Source organism: Mastomys coucha, unplaced genomic scaffold (genome assembly GCF_008632895.1).
Source record: "Mastomys coucha isolate ucsf_1 unplaced genomic scaffold, UCSF_Mcou_1 pScaffold21, whole genome shotgun sequence".
Classification (NCBI taxonomy): domain Eukaryota; kingdom Metazoa; phylum Chordata; class Mammalia; order Rodentia; family Muridae; genus Mastomys; species Mastomys coucha.
In genome coordinates, this window is record NW_022196904.1 from 126,382,994 (window position 1) to 126,400,493 (window position 17,500).

Genomic DNA, 17,500 nt, shown 5'->3' on the forward strand with positions numbered 1-17,500 from the left:
ATTTGGGCCATCACTCATTAGTAATTTGATGATTAACGCCACCCAGGTCTGCGGAGTGCGGGAGAACACAAAAGGCCATAGCTTCCTAAGAGGAAGCTTGGGGCTGCCTTGGAAAGTGCTCTCCATAATAATTGGTCACCATTATCCTCGAGTGCTAAGCTGTCGGTGCGTCTTGTAAGCAACCCAGGACGCCTTACACGTACACTCAATAATGTGCCCGAAAGTTGAGGACCACAATATGATTTGACATTCCATCATACATCCCGGAGACAAAGGTCCGCACAGGAATGTGAAGTAAGACATTTTCTTGTTAATAAAGCATTGATCCGATGTATTGATTTTACATGACACGGCTTTTGCTGGGATTTTGCCCTCTCTTTTCTTTGCAAATAGTAAAACCCTTCAAAATGCCTTGGTGTATGTGACATGGCAAAATTTCTAACTCTCTGTGATGTAAATTCTATATGTGTAAAACCACTTCATAATCAGACCATTAATCATCAGAACCTGTCAGCATTGACTGGGGGGACAATTTGTCATGTCTCTGCCTCGGCACAAGCAAGGGTGTCAGGCAAAAATGCAGTGTGGGCATCAGGGAGGATGGGCTCCAGTCCCAGCAAACGACTTGGTCCAAAAAGGGTAAGATGAAATATTATGTTTCTTGATCGGGTGTTGAGGGGGGAAGGTAGCAGTGTGCATTCCTAACATGTCAGGTTTCTCCTCTCTGCCAGCTAATCACCATGACTGTTTGACTTAATGAATCGGCCTGATGAAAGGTGATCAGAAAAGATAGATGGGCAGCCGTTATTGATTTCATGCAAATGCCCCTGACAGGTGATAGGCCCTTTAATGCAAGCTCTCAGAAGCTTTATGACTAGGATAAGCATATACTCACTCCGGGAGAGACATTCTCCAGTGCCTCGGTTGAAATGATACTCTTCTATGACCCAAAGTGTCACATAAACAGTATAAATACGAGGGCACCTTTCATCTCTCTATTCAAACCAACAGGCATTAGCAGGCTGAATATACCACCAAACTAAGTAGGTGCGGCACATCAGAAAAAGTTCAGGCAGGCAGGATACAAAAGTATGTCAGGGCCAGTCCCCACCAGACTGGATGAGCCACACAGCAAGGGACTTAGTGCTGCTCCTCCAGCCAGAAGATGTTCCTCCCCCAGGGGTCTGGCTCCAGAATCTCAAATGTATTTATGTAGCAAAAGTGTTGGAACCTGCCTCCTCTTTAGTAGCAGGGGCGTGAGCAGGCCTTTACAGTCCTGGGAGTTTCTCCTTCCGTGGTGGATCTCCTCCCCAAGTACCTCTGGGTCCCCTGGAGTATTGTCTGGTCCCACTGAAGGCCAGCAGCCCTCAGATCCTCAAGGAGCCCATCCCTACCCAGGGCTGGTGAAGACTGGCTCAATTCTCACTGGCCAATTCTGCAACTAGAGGAGAAAGCACGAGACCTCCCCACACATCTAATAACCCCTCAGCATGTCGAGTTTACAGCCTAGAGCCCAGCCGAGCCAGGGCAAGGCACTGGCACGTCCAGTCACAGAGCCCTGAGCCAGGCCAATCAATACCACTTTCCTGTTTTAGAACTGGGTAATTATGAGGGGGAGAGATTGCCTGACCTTTCACCTGCACTGCATTACTTTGCTGATATTAAGATAAATTGCCTGATTTTGGGTAAACATATGCTGCAATTCAAACTGTCAGCACTGGTTTGCTCAGGGATAATTTGTATTGATCTCCCAGCTTCTTCCCAATTTTGCTTACTGACCTCGTGGATAATTAGAGAAGGAGCCCTGGGTGAGCTCAAGTCGGGGATGAAGAAGAAATATGAAGAAGAATAAAGCAAATTTGTTTTATGTTAATATTTGTCGGTCCGCCCCTCACATCTGTCAGCATCAGCAAAGCCATAAATTAATGCATTTGGTTCCTGAGCAATTTATTCCAAGGAATTATTTAGCAGCATGCTTAGTCTCCGAACATGTGTCACTGGGTTAAATTAATTTAAACTCTGCCTTAAACACAACAAAACAAATGTTATTTTCTGCTGAAGGGGAAAAAACAATAACGTTTATCAAAAATGTATCTGTGAGCTAGCACCTTTCTGCATGGATTTCTGTCAATCCGCGAAAGGGAGGGTGGGTTTTCTAATAAATCCCCCCTCCAGAAGTAATTAGCACCCATTATTTGTCCTGAATTCAAATTTCGCTAAGATGGCCTGCTGCCTGTAGGAGATGAATGTATGTGTGAAATTATATCGTTTAAGATATGTCAGATTACAAGGCTGTTGTATCAAAAGTCATAAAACAAATCTCCCCTGTGAAATATCTCTTTATTAACTGTGCCATAAGATATTAACATTCCTCATTTAGTGGAGGGCCTTTTATCTGTTTCAAATACATTATTCGTCCTTTTGGAGATAAACTGTATTAATATCCATTTGAGTAGGCTACTGTGGCCTAATGCATAGTAATTTTTGTTGGAGAGCTTTTATTTTAGAATAAGAAAATTACACAGCAATAAAACCTGAATGAATCAGAAGCTAGAATGGCCGGGAATCACATTCCATGCCAAATGAGGCAAGCAATCAGGCAGCCTGTGAAAGGCCAGATATCCGGCTATCATATGCAGGCCAGTCTCCAGTGTGGGTCCTACAAATAGAGCCTGACATGGCCACATAGACTCGATTCCGCACGCCGGATAGCCTGCAGCTTGAGAAGGACGCATATTTAAATATATTCGAGTGTACTGGAGTTAATCTCGTTACTTTACATGCATTGAAGTCATAACAGAAGAAGCGTTCTAAATATTTAAGTCATGCCCATGTACTGGGGGATTAATCATAGCGCAATTGATAAAATTTTAACAGTCTGTGATGTCGGTTCAAGTTGGGATTGCCAGAGCTAATGTGGCAGCCGAAAATGGCATCAGGCTTTGAGCTGCAGCTGGGGCCAGAGTAGCTCCAACTGGCCTGCTGCAATTAGAAACGTACCAATGGGCAACCATGCTGGGTTTTTCTTTCTTGTGACATCAGTCATTGGAGTTTACATTTAGATGGCTGAACTGTCTTTGTCAGCCAGCCCTGCTCAGGGTTCTGTGTTGTTCTCCAACATCCCAAAATGTAAATGGCTTTCATCAGACTTCAATGGCTAATCCATTGGTGTGTAAACCCTATTCACTTATGTGAATAAGGGGACATGCTCCTGACCACGGATGACATGTAGAAGACATTGCAGATCCAAAAAATGAGGTTTAGGGCTAGGACACTTTCCTACAGAGGAAAAACACCTAGGGATGAAACTAAGCCCCATGAATTTTTGAAAGGCCAACCCATTCACGAGAAACTTACTAAGCAGCTACTATGCTTTCAGGGCTCAGTTGTGCCTCTGTCCCAGTGGTGTGAAACCTATCCTCAGGGGCAGCTGTCAAGAGCCAAAATTGTTGTCGTGGACAGCTCTCCACAATCCCCCAGTCCAGGGGGCTCCTTGGTGGTAGAAGACCACTTGGTGGAGAGGACCACTGCATGAAGGAGGGGCCACAGTGACAAAGCTTAATTGTGACAACAACCTCCTGAACACCTTCCCTCCATTCCAGGGAGACATGGATCCGGCTGCCAGCCAGAGAGCAGTGGTCCGCCTTTAAGGACTGCTGGAGTAATTGCTCTTGCAGCACAGTTGTATCTTTAAAATGGTGACATTAAACACACGAGGGGGAGACTCCCAGGTAGGAAACAGCTGCTTTTAGCACCATCTTTCCACCCTGGAAGCTCAAGCCAGCATGCAGGTTGCGGTGCAGCAGAGTCTCCTGCCCAAAAACCCTGACTCCAACAGTAACAACAGGAAGACATTCATTTGCTCCATTCCAGCTGCTGGCTGCAGCTATTAAGTGAGCTCCAGTTTCATTTCAATAATGATCGGCTTCCTGTAACTTCCCAATCATGCATTTGTCATAATGCAGTAATTTTCTTGCTACAAACAGATCCTCATAATGAGGCCGTTTTTCACATTAGCAACATAACTACATAATAAGAACATCTGTAGTTCCTTTTCCGAGGGACAAGAACGCGCTTCAATTAAGGCAATGGGTTTGTTAAATAAGATATAGTATATTTTACTAACAGGGATACCCAGAACCTGCCCCAACAGACTACAAGCCGTCAGTGTGCCTGAATGAACACAGGTTGTAATGTGTAAAAATTAAATAAAGTAAAATTAAATTGCTCAATACAAAGACATTCCTCTAGAGGGTGTTGGTGATTTTAGTGACAAAGTGCTATTTGCTGACAAGTAGTTTACACATTAACCAGCCGAATCCAAGGGGGAAAAATGCCAATAGCAATTATATCACCTTGAGGTTATTAAATGTCCCACTGATAAGTAACTAGGTGAGCTTGACCAGGTGATAAAGACTGCTGTGAGCAAACGATTGCTTGTGAAGAATGCTTCTCTGCCCCGCTGTTTCTCCAGATAGCTTTTCTTTCTAAAATGACTGTATAAAAAGTTGCATTAAAAAATGTGTGGCATCGGAAGTCAAAATTGATACTTAACACACACCCCCCCACACACACACTGCTGTGTCCCCTCCACTCCAGCTAGAGCACTTTCATCATTCTACCTCAAAACACTACACAGAGTCCCCAAATGCCTGGGTTTTCCTCTCCCCCTTTTCTAGGCTTTAAAATGATGCTAAGTTCTCCACTTTATCATCAACTGTCTCCTGCAAGCGCATTTCATCTATAAGAAATTCAGATGCTCGGGAAATTAAAATTTCAAAGATCTGCTGCAAAAAAAAAATCAATGGGGCAAGATCAATGCTCATAGAAATTTCATGAACTTTGAACTGATCTGGGCATGATGATGAGGGGTGGCTGGAGTCGCAGGCAGCTGACGGCTCTTAGTGTGGATGAGAAGCAGCCGGGCAGCGGGGAGGAGTGCCACGGTTTACCCGGGCTTTTGCTTTCATATTTTGTTGGACAAAAATTTTTAATTTTTAGTCTATTCCAGTAACAAGCAGAAACAGGGGGTGAAAAATCCTCCTTCCCAACCCAACGTGTAGATCTCCCTGCTTAAGAGCACCTAATGCTTTGCACACTAACACAGCCACAAAATGAAATCGGTTCCCTTTGCAGCCGATTGCAGGTGCAAATTAATATTGTAAAATGAAGATCAATACATGGACAGGGCCAAATCAATAGTGGCTAAATTATTGCTGCATTTTCCTCCTCATTCAAGATGAGTTGTGTTTTCCTCTCAAAGTCAATACTTCGCAGCTTTTCTCATTAATTTCTCAATAAATTTGGCAATGAATTTCAATCACAGAACTCGGCAGGGTGAGCTAGGCATTGTGGTGTGCATGGGAAACACAAAGGCCACGCGGTCCCCACATCGCTCACTGGGGTGCTGGCCTGGCTAAGGGACAAACAGTGAAGACATAGGTTGCCCTTCTGCACCTGGAGGCCAACCCCAAATTTGATGCCTCCTGTGAGTGGCTTGGGACTTGTCTAGTGTCTGCTCTGGGTCACTGGGGGTGGGGGGGCACATTTCCAGTGCCCGGCCCACCTAGGGTCAGCCTCAATTTCCCATCAGTTCCTCCAGAACCTACCGTGTTTCATGAGCATGTCTTCTTGGAATAAGAAGAGCACCACAGTTGACTTCTAATTGGGATTTGGAGCCTCCCTGCACACTCGGGGAATACTGTTCTGGTATTCATACAGGCAGCCCAACCGGGCCTACTGCACAGGGACCCACTTCCATTCACCACTGCCTGGCAGCGGATGGCAGCATTGTGATGTGACACCAAATGCAGAAAAGGGGGCAGCCCATCTTCCTTGTTACCAAAATAATACCCTTGCTGACAACTATTGGACTGCATTCAAACACTTTTGTTTACACACCTCAAAGAATGCATTGGATTATGGCTTGCATAGGCATGGGGGAACTACACCAACCAAGCCCAGCCCTGCAGCTAAAGAAAACCCAGGCCCTAGAGCTTGTGCTCTCAACACCACACCTGTCCATCTCAGGATGGTTCAGCACAGGCACATCCCAGACAAAGATCTAAGGTCTACCAATTCCTGATGTGACAACCCTATCCCCAAAGCTGTAATTTTAACCAGCTCTCTAGTCAGAGAAGTATGTTCCAAAGGGAGGCAGCAGTGAGTAAAACCACCCTCAATATCATGCAACCCCCATAAGCTTCCATATGTCACTCTCTGCTTCAGGAAAGCAAGTTCCCCGTGTCCGCATCCTCTCAGAGGTTTCATGGGAGGTGGAAGGAGGTCATAAAAGCCAAGAGAGAAACACACTCTGAAGACAGCAATGGATGTGCACACTTAAAAGCAACAGCAGGAAGATCTCCGCGCAGAGTGGAGTTGCAAACTAAGCTTAGGAAGCCAGCTCTCCTGGCTGCAGACACCCAGGCTGTGGAGTTAGACAAAGGTCCCTCTTGAGGGCTGAGTGTCCCTGCTCCCATGGCCTTGTGAATACCCCTACTTCCTAGAAAGTGTAAGGAGGGTCACTCAAGGTGGCCCTACAGCACATGCCTGCCTCGTTCAGATCAGTGCATACTGCTGGTACTTAAAGGTGCTGAGGCACAGTGGCCAGGCTTCTGGAAGACACCAAGCCTACATGATAAAGCTATCAAGCAAGCATCTCTACTTTTGAGGCACAAAATGAGCATACTGTTTGTCTTACATCTGCGTGGATTTGTTCCTGGTATCTATATGTCCATCAACCTGTACTCCCAAAAGCAGCCGTGTGGTATATCTGTTCAATGGAATACTATTAAGACATGTAAAGACAAGTCTCCGGACACATGCCACAGTAGAACCCAAGAGCATCATATGCTATGTGAAAGAAGTCAGCCCCAAAGGCCGTGTGTTGTATGATCTGCTCCTATAGGAGTTAGACCAGTAGCAGCCAAAGCCAAGGATGGGAGGGAGATGTGAGAATGTGGAACACAGTTCAGGATAAAATCATTGAGCTAGGTTGTACAACACTGTGCATATAAAAAAAACCCTTTCATTTCTCAGTTCCTGCTCACCATCTTTGTACGACAGCTGCACCCAAAGCAGGTGTGAGGTCCCTAGTATTTGCAACCCCATGTTGACTGTGGCACTATTCACAAACAGCCAAGCTATAGAGCCAGCCTAGATTCCATCAGTGGTAGACATAAGGAAGAAGCACATGCACACTACAGGAGTCTTAGCCATGAAAAACAAAACAAAACAGAAATCATAGATTTGTAAGAAAATGGGTGGAAGTGGAGATCACCATGTTAAGTGAAATAAGCCAGACCCAGATGAATGTCGAATGTTTTTCCTCGTAGGCAAAATTTAGAATTTTTTTTTTAAGTAGAGGGGACATAACAGATCCAAAGGGAAGAGGGTAGGAGGTGGTGAGGAGGACAGAAAGACAAAACACTGCATGCTATAAGTGTGTGGAAATGTCACAATAGACCCCATTGACTCACATGCTAACTGTAGGTGGGAGAATGGTAGTGAAGGCTTTAATCTGGGTGTGTCTGTGCTTAGGGAAATAAATACTCTTCTGCATGTTGCCTGGCAGGTAGCACAGGTGCTCCTGGCAAGAGCAGAGACCCATGCCAGCTGAGGAAGACAGATCCCAGCTGTGCACTGAGGGACTCCCACATAGGATTTCCCAGCATGCTTTACCCTTCTGTCTTCCCACTGGCATCTAATTCCAGGTCTTTCAGGCTGAATATGGAAGGAAAGAAATATTTGGAGGCAAAGCCTTTAAAGACGTGGCCAGGATTAACATAAGCGCTGGAATCCTCAAAGCTCAGACCTTGTGCATAGGGTACTGCACTCTATGTGTGCCATGGAGAGCAGCCCTGCTGGCCAGATGTGCTGCTGTGTGTCTGTGACCCTAGTTCTCAGGAGGCAGATGCAGGAGGATCAGGCACTTAAAGCCAACCTGAGCTACATAGGCAGATGAACTTGAGAGAGAGAGAGAGAGAGAGAGAGAGAGAGAGAGAGAGATATGAAAATGAGAGGGAATCTAGTTGAGAAGAAAATTGCTTTCAGTGGGGGGGGGGGGGGGGGGGGGGGGGGAGATGAGAAAAGAAAATAGGGAATGAATGACCTAAAGTATATAATATATAAGATGAAACTGTCAAAGAATTAGGAAGGGGAGAGGGATGGAGAGAAAGGGTCAAGCTCTGCTTTCGTGCCTGGCCTGTTGGAGATGACAAGTTGTCTGGTAACCTGAGGCACCTGGTCCTCACCTGTGCCCTTTATAGCATCTCATGCACCACCACCCCCCATCCTGCTCCCTGGACACCCAAGAACAGGTCTCATTCTCCAAGGAAATCTTCCTTGCCCTTGTTGAGCACCTATGGTGCAGCCTCCAGGGCCATTTCTAGAGAAAAAGCCCACAGCTCTGACACCTGCAAGTTCTCGGGGAGCCATTGCTATCCCCGAATCTAGGACGCGAGAATACTGTTTGCATCAAGGGTGATTTTTATTAACTTCTCTCCACACCTGTTTCTTTCCCACCAGGTTGAATCAGTGCAGTTGTGGTGGTGTTCACACTGGATGTATGTCACAGGCCATGGAGATCCTGGGGGAACTTCCAGGATGAAGACAGGAGCAGCTGCCCTTGGCAAGAACCCACTGCTGCCCAAGCAAGATGTGTTTCCCCCTCGCATAGGTACCCCCATCCTTGAGCACCTAAAGAGTTGCTGATTTTCCTTCCCAAGAGTCACTCACAGTACCCTGCTGAGGACTCAGCCTAGATATGCATGAGAGATCCCAAACCACAGTGACCTGTGGTGCACCACCACATTGTGTCTAAAACTGAGACACCATGTTCCCCTTGGTGACCATCCAATCATTTGGCCTTCCCAAGCTCCTGGTTGAGGAGCAGTGAATGAGAAGGTGCATCCTCCATGGGTGGATACAGGGCCCAGTTTCTCTAATGATTCTGTGACAAAGACCAAATAGAACCAGGGGCCCAGTTCAAGGCAGAATGTTAGCACTATGGGTACAGGGTCCCCTGAAGGTAGGGAGACCTGTGAGCCTGTGGTCTCTGGTAGCTACAGGCTGCCTCACTAACAAATAGCAAGCTAACTTCACTTGGGGAATGGCTGCTGTTTCCACCCACAGGAAACACATAAAGAAATTCTAAAGTCTTTGGCTTAGGATATACCCCAGCTGGATGACAAGAGCACACACAGCAGCCACCTGCCATAGCCGTGAACTCACAATAGGAGCCTGGACCCTTGATGTGTGTGCCTCCGAGTACTAACAGACCTAAGCTTCCATGAGGGGTTTTGTGTTGGGAGTACTGTCATCAAAGAAAAAACACTGCCGGATAGGTGATGGATGGCTCTTATGTGCACATCGGGGTAGCTACACTGACATGGAGCCAAGATCTTGGCCAGAACCAAGGAGCACAGGCCAGAAGCACTTCCCTATCCCCATGGAGACCAAAGGAGATATGCCAGTAAAGAAGAGGAAGTTAAAAAAAAAAATGGAACAGAACTCTATCCAACCTCCCAAATCCAACCTCATAGCTTTCCAGACTTCCAACTTCCCTGTGGCCACAGGATGCCTAGAGGGACAGGTCTGGACCTACAAAGGCTCAGAGATCTCAGGGCCTCCTTGCCTAACAGTAGGGTTTCCACATGTGGAAGATTGAGAAGCGATGCTTCAAGAGAGAATTTAGTTAACTAGAGTCAAAGAAAAAAAGGACTCATGATAATGCTCTGTCTTCAAAACAAACAAACAAACAAATAAAAACTCCTCTGAGTCTAATGTATACCAAGATCTGAAGTGGCTCTTAGTCCCCATAGAGTTTGTGTTTTAAATTGTCATGTGATCGTCTATACCTTCAACAGATATGTACCATTCCATCAGCCCATGCCTGCAAAACCCAAATAGGGCAAGTCCCACCTGCTCCTTGGGGCCACAGGAAACTTTGTAGTTACCCAGGGTCAACAATCTGCATCGCAGGCTTCCATTTTGTTGTTGAACTAAAAATCACCCAAAGGAAAGAACGTTGGATCCTGATGATTTTCTACAACTAATCTAAAAGGCCCAGAAATCAAGCCACAGTTCCTTGAACGTATCTTTTCTCAGTTGTTTCTGCATATCCCAAGTCTTGTTCTACTCCACTGGACATGGACAAGACTTAAGACCTTCTAGAAACATAAGCTTTCTATGTAGACACACAGGGACCTCACTCCAGCTGTTCCAGGAGCCAGCCTACACAGAACATTCCAGAGTAAAACACACTCCCACCACCTCCTCATGTCCACCCTATGTGTGGAATGGATTTTGTGGGAGGAAGCTCAAGCTCAAGGAGTAGCCATACCCTGTGGTCCCATGAGAGGGCCAATGGGCAGTTTATCTCCCCTCCCCCTCAGTGTCAGAATTCCCACTTCCTTTTAGCACTCTCCACCAAGATGCTGGCTCCACAGCTGCACTGGTTCTCATGACCAACCCAACCCCCTGGAGGGTTCCCTAGAATGACCTGCCTGCTGTCTTACCTTAAACCTTATTCTCTTGTCCTACTTATTCTTTGCTTGGTCACCTTCATTGTGCTGTGCTTTTTAAATGGCCATTAGTTCATGTCTGCCCCCCTATTCCCCACTATCCCCAATGTCTTTTCCAGCCAGAAGTGGAAATAAAACTCCCCTAGATAGTGCTGCCAGGGAGGGAGGATAGGAAACAGGGACCCTGCCTGTGTCAAAGAAAGAGGGTCAGGCCTGTCTCTCCCATCCACAACCTGCCTACCCTAACTGAAGCCAACGACCCTTTTGTCCTTTGGGTAAGACAAATGGCCATCTCCTCGAAGCCATGTCTTGTCAGGTGGGCTGTGAAGTCAATACCTTCACCTTGGTATGGAAACTTTGTGATTTATCAGTCCGTCTCCCCTCTTGGGTTCACACAGTCCCAACATACACAGCCAATCGGGCACATGGAGCAGACCTGGTCACAGCCAGTTGGAAAGCAACCAAAGCCTCTGTGGTGACAGACAAATGTGTCTTCTTAGCAACAGCCCAAAAGCACTTGACTTGTACTAATAACAAAAAGGCCACGCTGGTCACTGTGGGTCTAAAGACGAAGCACCCTGTCACCAGCCTGGTTGGGAAATTAGCAAATAATGTTCTTTTCCTTGATAAATGGGTGACAGCCCCGTCTCACCAATCATTTTTAACATTTTGATGCATGCCTATGATCCCACTGGAGGGGCAGAAAAGTTTACTGGCCCTCAATTTTCACATGATGAATGGAACTCTCTAAATGTGCGATTTCTGTATGAGGTATAGTTCATTTTAAGCAATTCTGGTAAATGGGTGTCACTGATTAGGACAAATTGTCTACTTGTGCTGTGCCTCATTCTCCTGCCCTCCTTTGAGACAGGAAAGAGGAGACCGCAGGGACAGGGAGCCTTCATGCAACCCTCTTTAAAGGGATATGTTCTCTAGCCATACCCTCAGCACCCTCTTGGCACGCAGCAGCTTCACTGATTGTACCTCAGGTAGAGCCATGTGCCACCCAAGGGAGGGCACCTGGTGAACGCTACTCCTTGCCTGAGGCTCACAGGGACCCACCCACAGTCTTCAGTCCCCACTCCCAGGGGAAGGGGCTGAGGCCTGGAAGCTTACCACCTAGTCCTTGTGAAAAACAACACAAAAATGACCACCCTCTGCTATCCATGCTTAGACATGTGGCAAAAAGCAAGAATGGGGTGAGGCTGGGAGGAAAGTGGTGCTATTTGAGTCATGGAATAGCTGGGTAAAGTTTCAAATTTGGGACCCTAAAGATGGCCTGAGCTGATAGTGCAGCCCCATGCTAACCTTCAAGTCTAGTAACTTGACATAAGAGCCAGTGTATCCACCAAGGGTATCCATTACTAGTGGGTGTGATGAGAACACAGACATCCTGAAACACCTGACAGGGACCACCATCATGGGTGACAGGTATGGCCACGGGCACACCCATTGGAAACAGGAAGGGGAAGTAGGGTGTCTGGCTATCTTGGCAGGGGAGGTAGAATCTCTCATGACTCTCTCTGGGTCAAAAGCCCCACATTCTCGGAGCCAGTAGGATAGGATGTGTTCCTGGATTGTGCACAGCAGTGGCTTGGAGCTTAGGGCTGAAATAATTGGGCAGTTTGTGTTTAACATTCGGTTTAGCAGAATTCAAATGGCATGTATCACGGGCAGCAATTTAGAATCATTTGTGCTGCAGATACAAGTGATCTGTTGGGAGAACCACCACCCTGGGAGCGAGGAAAGGAGCTGTCCGGCTGGTGAAGGGCGTTTGGAATCCATGCTGTGGACAGAACCGTGTCTAAATATTCACAAGCAACCTTTCCACATGCCAGAAACAAGGGTTTTCCCAGGTAAGGAGAAATGACATGGAAGGTGGAAGCCAGCCAGGAGACTCAACCACAGTGAAGCTGTCTCCTGACAGGTGCAGGATGGAGCTGGCACCCCTCAATATGGAGCCAGTTTTAAGACACAATGTGACCTCTTTCTAAAAAAACAAACCTAAATGCTGTATCAGAGAGAATACAAACTGCTTGCAATTACTGACTGAAGGATGGTCTCCCAAGCCTGACATCAAATACACACATCTCTGTGTGAAAATACTCCCATCCAATGAATGCATCACAGACCTGGGGCCCTTCCAGATATCCGCCGCGTGTCCACTTTAGACGGGTCTATGCTGCCTGCCAGCATCTTGTTGAGTGACTGGGCTCAGTCTGTTGCTGGCGACATGTTGACTCTCAGTAATTTGTGATAATTTCTTTAATTGAGCAAAAAAGAATTCTCTAAAATGAGGGTGGGTCAATCAAACTTCAGGGCAGGAGGTCAGCAGAAAAAGTCCCCAAGTCCCATTCCTGGTGTCTCATGAACTAGGCTTAAACCCAAGCCACAGCAGCAGCCTCTGTTCCTTTGCTAATCAGGAGACATTTTGCCAAATGTCCATTTTGAGCAATCTCTCTCTCTCTCTCTCTCTCTCTCTCTCTCTCTTTCTCCATACACTTCACACTTGAGAACAGGTCTGCAAAAGGCATTTTCATGAGAACATAATCTCAATTAGAAGCATACAAATTCCAACCCAACTTAATCAGGTAATGCCATAATGTTTCTATTCTAATTAAAAAATAATTTCTTTTATTACTCTTAACAATGTGATGTGTTTGTAGCAGTAAAAATATGAGAGCAGAAGCTGCTTGATTTTGCCTATATGGTGAGTTCCTCAGGTAGGCAACTCCAGGACTGTTTAATTATTATTAAACAAGTCAATGGTATGCTATTAGACAAATATTAAAACAAGCATTGCACTTGGTTATTAATTTGAACTATTCACTTTTAAATGCAGCAAATATCTCATTAATTTAATTTTAGGTGCCCACCAGTTTATATTGCATTTTACAGTCTAAAGGCAATTTACTATTAACTGGCAATTACATACACAGTGATTGTTAATTCTGCTCCTAAGTGCTAGCCGCTTGAAAATTGTTCTCTCTCTCTAATTTCTGACCTTCTTACAGCAGGGGTGAGGCTCGCTGGGAATACAGAGAACTCCTATGGAAGAGCTGGACATGTCATTTGTGGCTCATTCTTTTAATTCACCGTGCTAATCAACTGAACCGCCACAGTCTCCCAAGGTAATTGTGACTTGAGAGAGACTATGAACGGCAGCCAAGGGGCTAGATGGATGGGGCCTGGCCAGCCTTCCCCTTCTAGGGGCAGAGGCTGAGCACGACCACTCTGGGTTGACTAATAGGGTCTGGTTTTGAAAAATCTGGTGTTTCTCAGGTCACTGTAAACAGCTCATTTAGACCTCTGCCAAGTCCCTCCCAGCCTTTGGCAGGCTAGTGGCGGCCCCTCCTCCAAGCCCAGGTTCATTATCCAGTGGCCCTGCAGCCCCACAGCTGGCTTCATGCCGGGAAGGTTAAATGTGAAGGTGTCCCAGCAGCCTCTGGGGCCTGGGCACACTGATGGGAACCAGACGCCCAGGGGATGGCGCCCATGTTGTGACATCCAGAGGGGCTGGCTCAGTTTTCACTTGGGAGAGGGAGTCCCCATCAATTTCAGGGCAATGCAAATCAGACAGAAGCTTCCAGGCCAGACAGGTTATGACCCCACCTTTCCTCAGCTCCCTGAGAGTATAAAATCCTGTATCCCTTACATACATGTGAAATGTATATTCCTGGTAATGATCACACACAGCGTGATCATTACCAGGAATGATCACGCACGCACACATACACACATACACACACACACACACACACACACACACACACACACACACTAGCTAGCTAGTTAGTTTGGAAGAGCTGAGCTGGCATAGCCTTGAAGCAAATGTTCACACATGAGGAAACAGATCTCCAGTCCCAGGGCAGGAGGACCTTAGTCTTGGGGTCTAACAAGTCCAGTTGGCTTGAGGGTCGATGCAACCATGCAGAATGGGCAGTAAGTCTCCAGAAAGGCTCATGAGGCTATAACAAGCTCAGGAGACACTGCTTTCCTTTGGGAGGCAATGGACACTCTGGTCAAGGGCATTCCACCTAGCCAGAGAGCAAGGAGCTTCAGAGAGTGCCCTTCCCTACCCACCTGCCCAGGAGAGCTGATAACAGAGACTGCTAACACATGAGCCCTGCCAGCCAATGACAAGCAACTCCTCCTATCCTCCACACCTTCATTTGTTCACAAGTGTTCAAACTAGGACCTATCTGCAGCATTGGGAACAGACACGGGCAAAGGAAGAAAATCAGTACCTGAATCTCTCTGCCATAAAACTACTTGTAAAAATTAAAAAAAAAAAAATGAGGGTGGCCACTTCTAAAAATCAGCCATCTTCAACATTCAACATTCAAACCAAAATTCCCAAGAATACATAGACTCAGGGGAGAGCTTGCCTAGAGTAGCCCCTAAATGAACCAGTAGAACCTCATAACAATCTCACTAGAGAACAAGGAAGGCAGGCTGGTGAGGTGCAGGCCAGGCTTGCCAACTGTGGACAAAGCCAAGCCGGGCCACATGAGTAGCATAGGAACTCACTCTACACCCAACCCTGACATGTCTCCCTCAGCTAGCTGTGAGTACAAGAGCAAGTGCCCACCATCTCCACATCCAAGGAGCTTAAAATGTAAACAGGTTCCCATGGACCTCAGCGGAAGTCCAAACTGTCAATAACTTTCCACAGCTGATACTGTTTACTAAGTGCTCTCTGTATATCAGACACTTTGAGTTGTCCTTGATCCTTCCCAAAATCCCATGAGGAAGCGAGGAGAGAAAACTGACCTCAGAGGAGTTCAAGTCAACATGGTCCAACAGCCAGTATCCTGAGGTCATCTAGTTAAATAGTCTAAGATTTTGCATAGGACCTGTTGCCTCTATAACGTGAAGTTTCTGGCCAGAGACTCAGCCATATATGGTACCCATACCAACCGAGGTATGTTGAATGTATGTATGGGTGGGGCAGGTGATTAGCTCATTCATACACATGATCCCAAGGCAAAGATGCTGGGGATGCCCAACCAGACCCAAGGTAGGATTTCAACTTCTTACCTCCCCAAGAACTGGACATCCAATATGAGTACCCTTCACTGAACAGCAAAGGCACTTATTTGAAGGAATCTGTGGATGTTCCTGAATTGACTATGGGTTAATATTTAATAATAATAGCTTAAGTTGAATGTGAATTCAAGACATCTAGTGCACTGGACATCATTGCTGAGCACAGCCTACCTTAACTATGTATAGAGCACATACAAAAACTATCTGGTGTGAAGCCCATTTGGTAATACATTAAGGAACTGAACATGCTCAGTGAACAATGTGCCGAAGGTAAGAGAACACTAGTGATGATGACGTGTGAGAACATCTCCCCAGAAGAAAATCAGAAATGAGTAGAGGTATTATAATTTGGGGGGGGGGGCACCTGCACACGGTTTTTTAAAGATGTCTCATTTTTGTCTTTTTGTTCTGACATATCCTCAAAATCTAGAAGAACTTTTCTTTCAACCTCTAGACTTTCATGAGGCCAAGAATATCCAGATCCCCAAAGTGGACAGGTACATCAACCTCCTGCTATGCCCACACCCCTTTATCCCTTCAGTTCTAGTATATTGGCGACCCACATAGACCAGGTAGGGGTACTGGTATATCAAGAGCTGGAGGATCTAGAACAGGGGTTCTCAGCCTCCTTAATGCTGCAACTCTTTAATACAGTTCCTCATGTTGCGGTGACCCTCCAACCATAAAAATTATTTTCATTGCTACTTCATAACTTTGCTGCTGTTATGAACTGTAAATATTTTTGGAGATAGAGTTTGCCGAAGGGATCATAACCCATAGACTGAGAACTGTTACCCTAAGATAAGGCTCTGAGCCCCACCTTGGGTGGCAGCAGGCCTACCGAGGAGCAGGGAGTGTGTAAGGGGCTAGTCTGCTCCTTTAGTACTTCCTGTAAAAGGAAAACACTTGTCACTTCTGTTATTTCATGAGCCTTAATGTGGCAGGCAGGGGCCTCAGAAACCTCTATGTAACCTGTCTGCTGGATAGAGCAGAGGATAGCCCCTGGTGGGATACCAGCCCAGGCCCAGGGCTCCTTCAGGTGGTAATAGAGTGGTCAATCCCAGGGCTCCAAGCCCTACAATGTGGATGTCACTCAGCCCCTGCATATCCACAAATAATCAACAGCACCCATCCTTTCCACCATCCATGGGCTTCAGCAAGTGTTATCCTTCAACAAAACTATTTCTGGTGCCTTACAGCCTGTAGAACAGACTGAGATTACAAGTCAAAATGTAGATGAGTGCAGTAAACTTCAGGTGAAGTCTATGGGTGGCACCTATGGCAACCTCAAACAAATCATGTCAATTAAGCACTTGTGTGAGCAAAACAGGATATAAACACTGATGTCCCACCCATGGGGGCCACAGAGGCCACCCAGTCTATCCATCCTGGCTTGGGCTACTTGTAACCTCTGCAACTTTGACCCCCTCTACGCAGCAGCCCCCTGCAGGGCCTAAGATCCCAGCCTCCAGCAAAGAGACCTGGCTTCCACTGGAAGGCAAGTGACAGGCTGTGACTTCTCCTTCCTGGTCACAGCTCAAGCAACTGAAAAGCACTGATGAGCCAGACTGACAAGTGGGTGGGCACAAGGCCTTGCATGCAGCCAGGCATGAGGCAGCCCCTCTAGAGGGAGCTGGAAGCTGCTGCAGTTACCAACAACTCTCCATGCTCCACTTTGCTCTATTGGTGAGAGGCAGAGGCCTGCAGATTGGGGGGCGAGGGGGGGCCGGAATGCTTAGGTCACACTGCTGCTTCTGTCCAGCCATCATGAGCTGTCTAAGATGCAGATGGAAATATGCACCTGACAAAACCCACAGCATGCCAATGGTCCTCACTCCTCACTTGTACCTCCCCCACAGGACCCCTGGACACCCACCCCAGGAGGCTCCCACTGAGACGGAGCACCCACAACTGCTCCACAGAGGCTG

At 46.7% G+C, this 17,500-nt stretch overlaps 1 protein-coding gene across 10 annotated transcripts in view; it reads right to left on the minus strand.

Annotated features, from left to right (window-relative positions):
* Positions 1 to 17,500, minus strand: part of Ebf3 (EBF transcription factor 3) — a 119,045-nt gene that overhangs the window by 13,559 nt on the left and 87,986 nt on the right. The window lies entirely within an intron of this gene.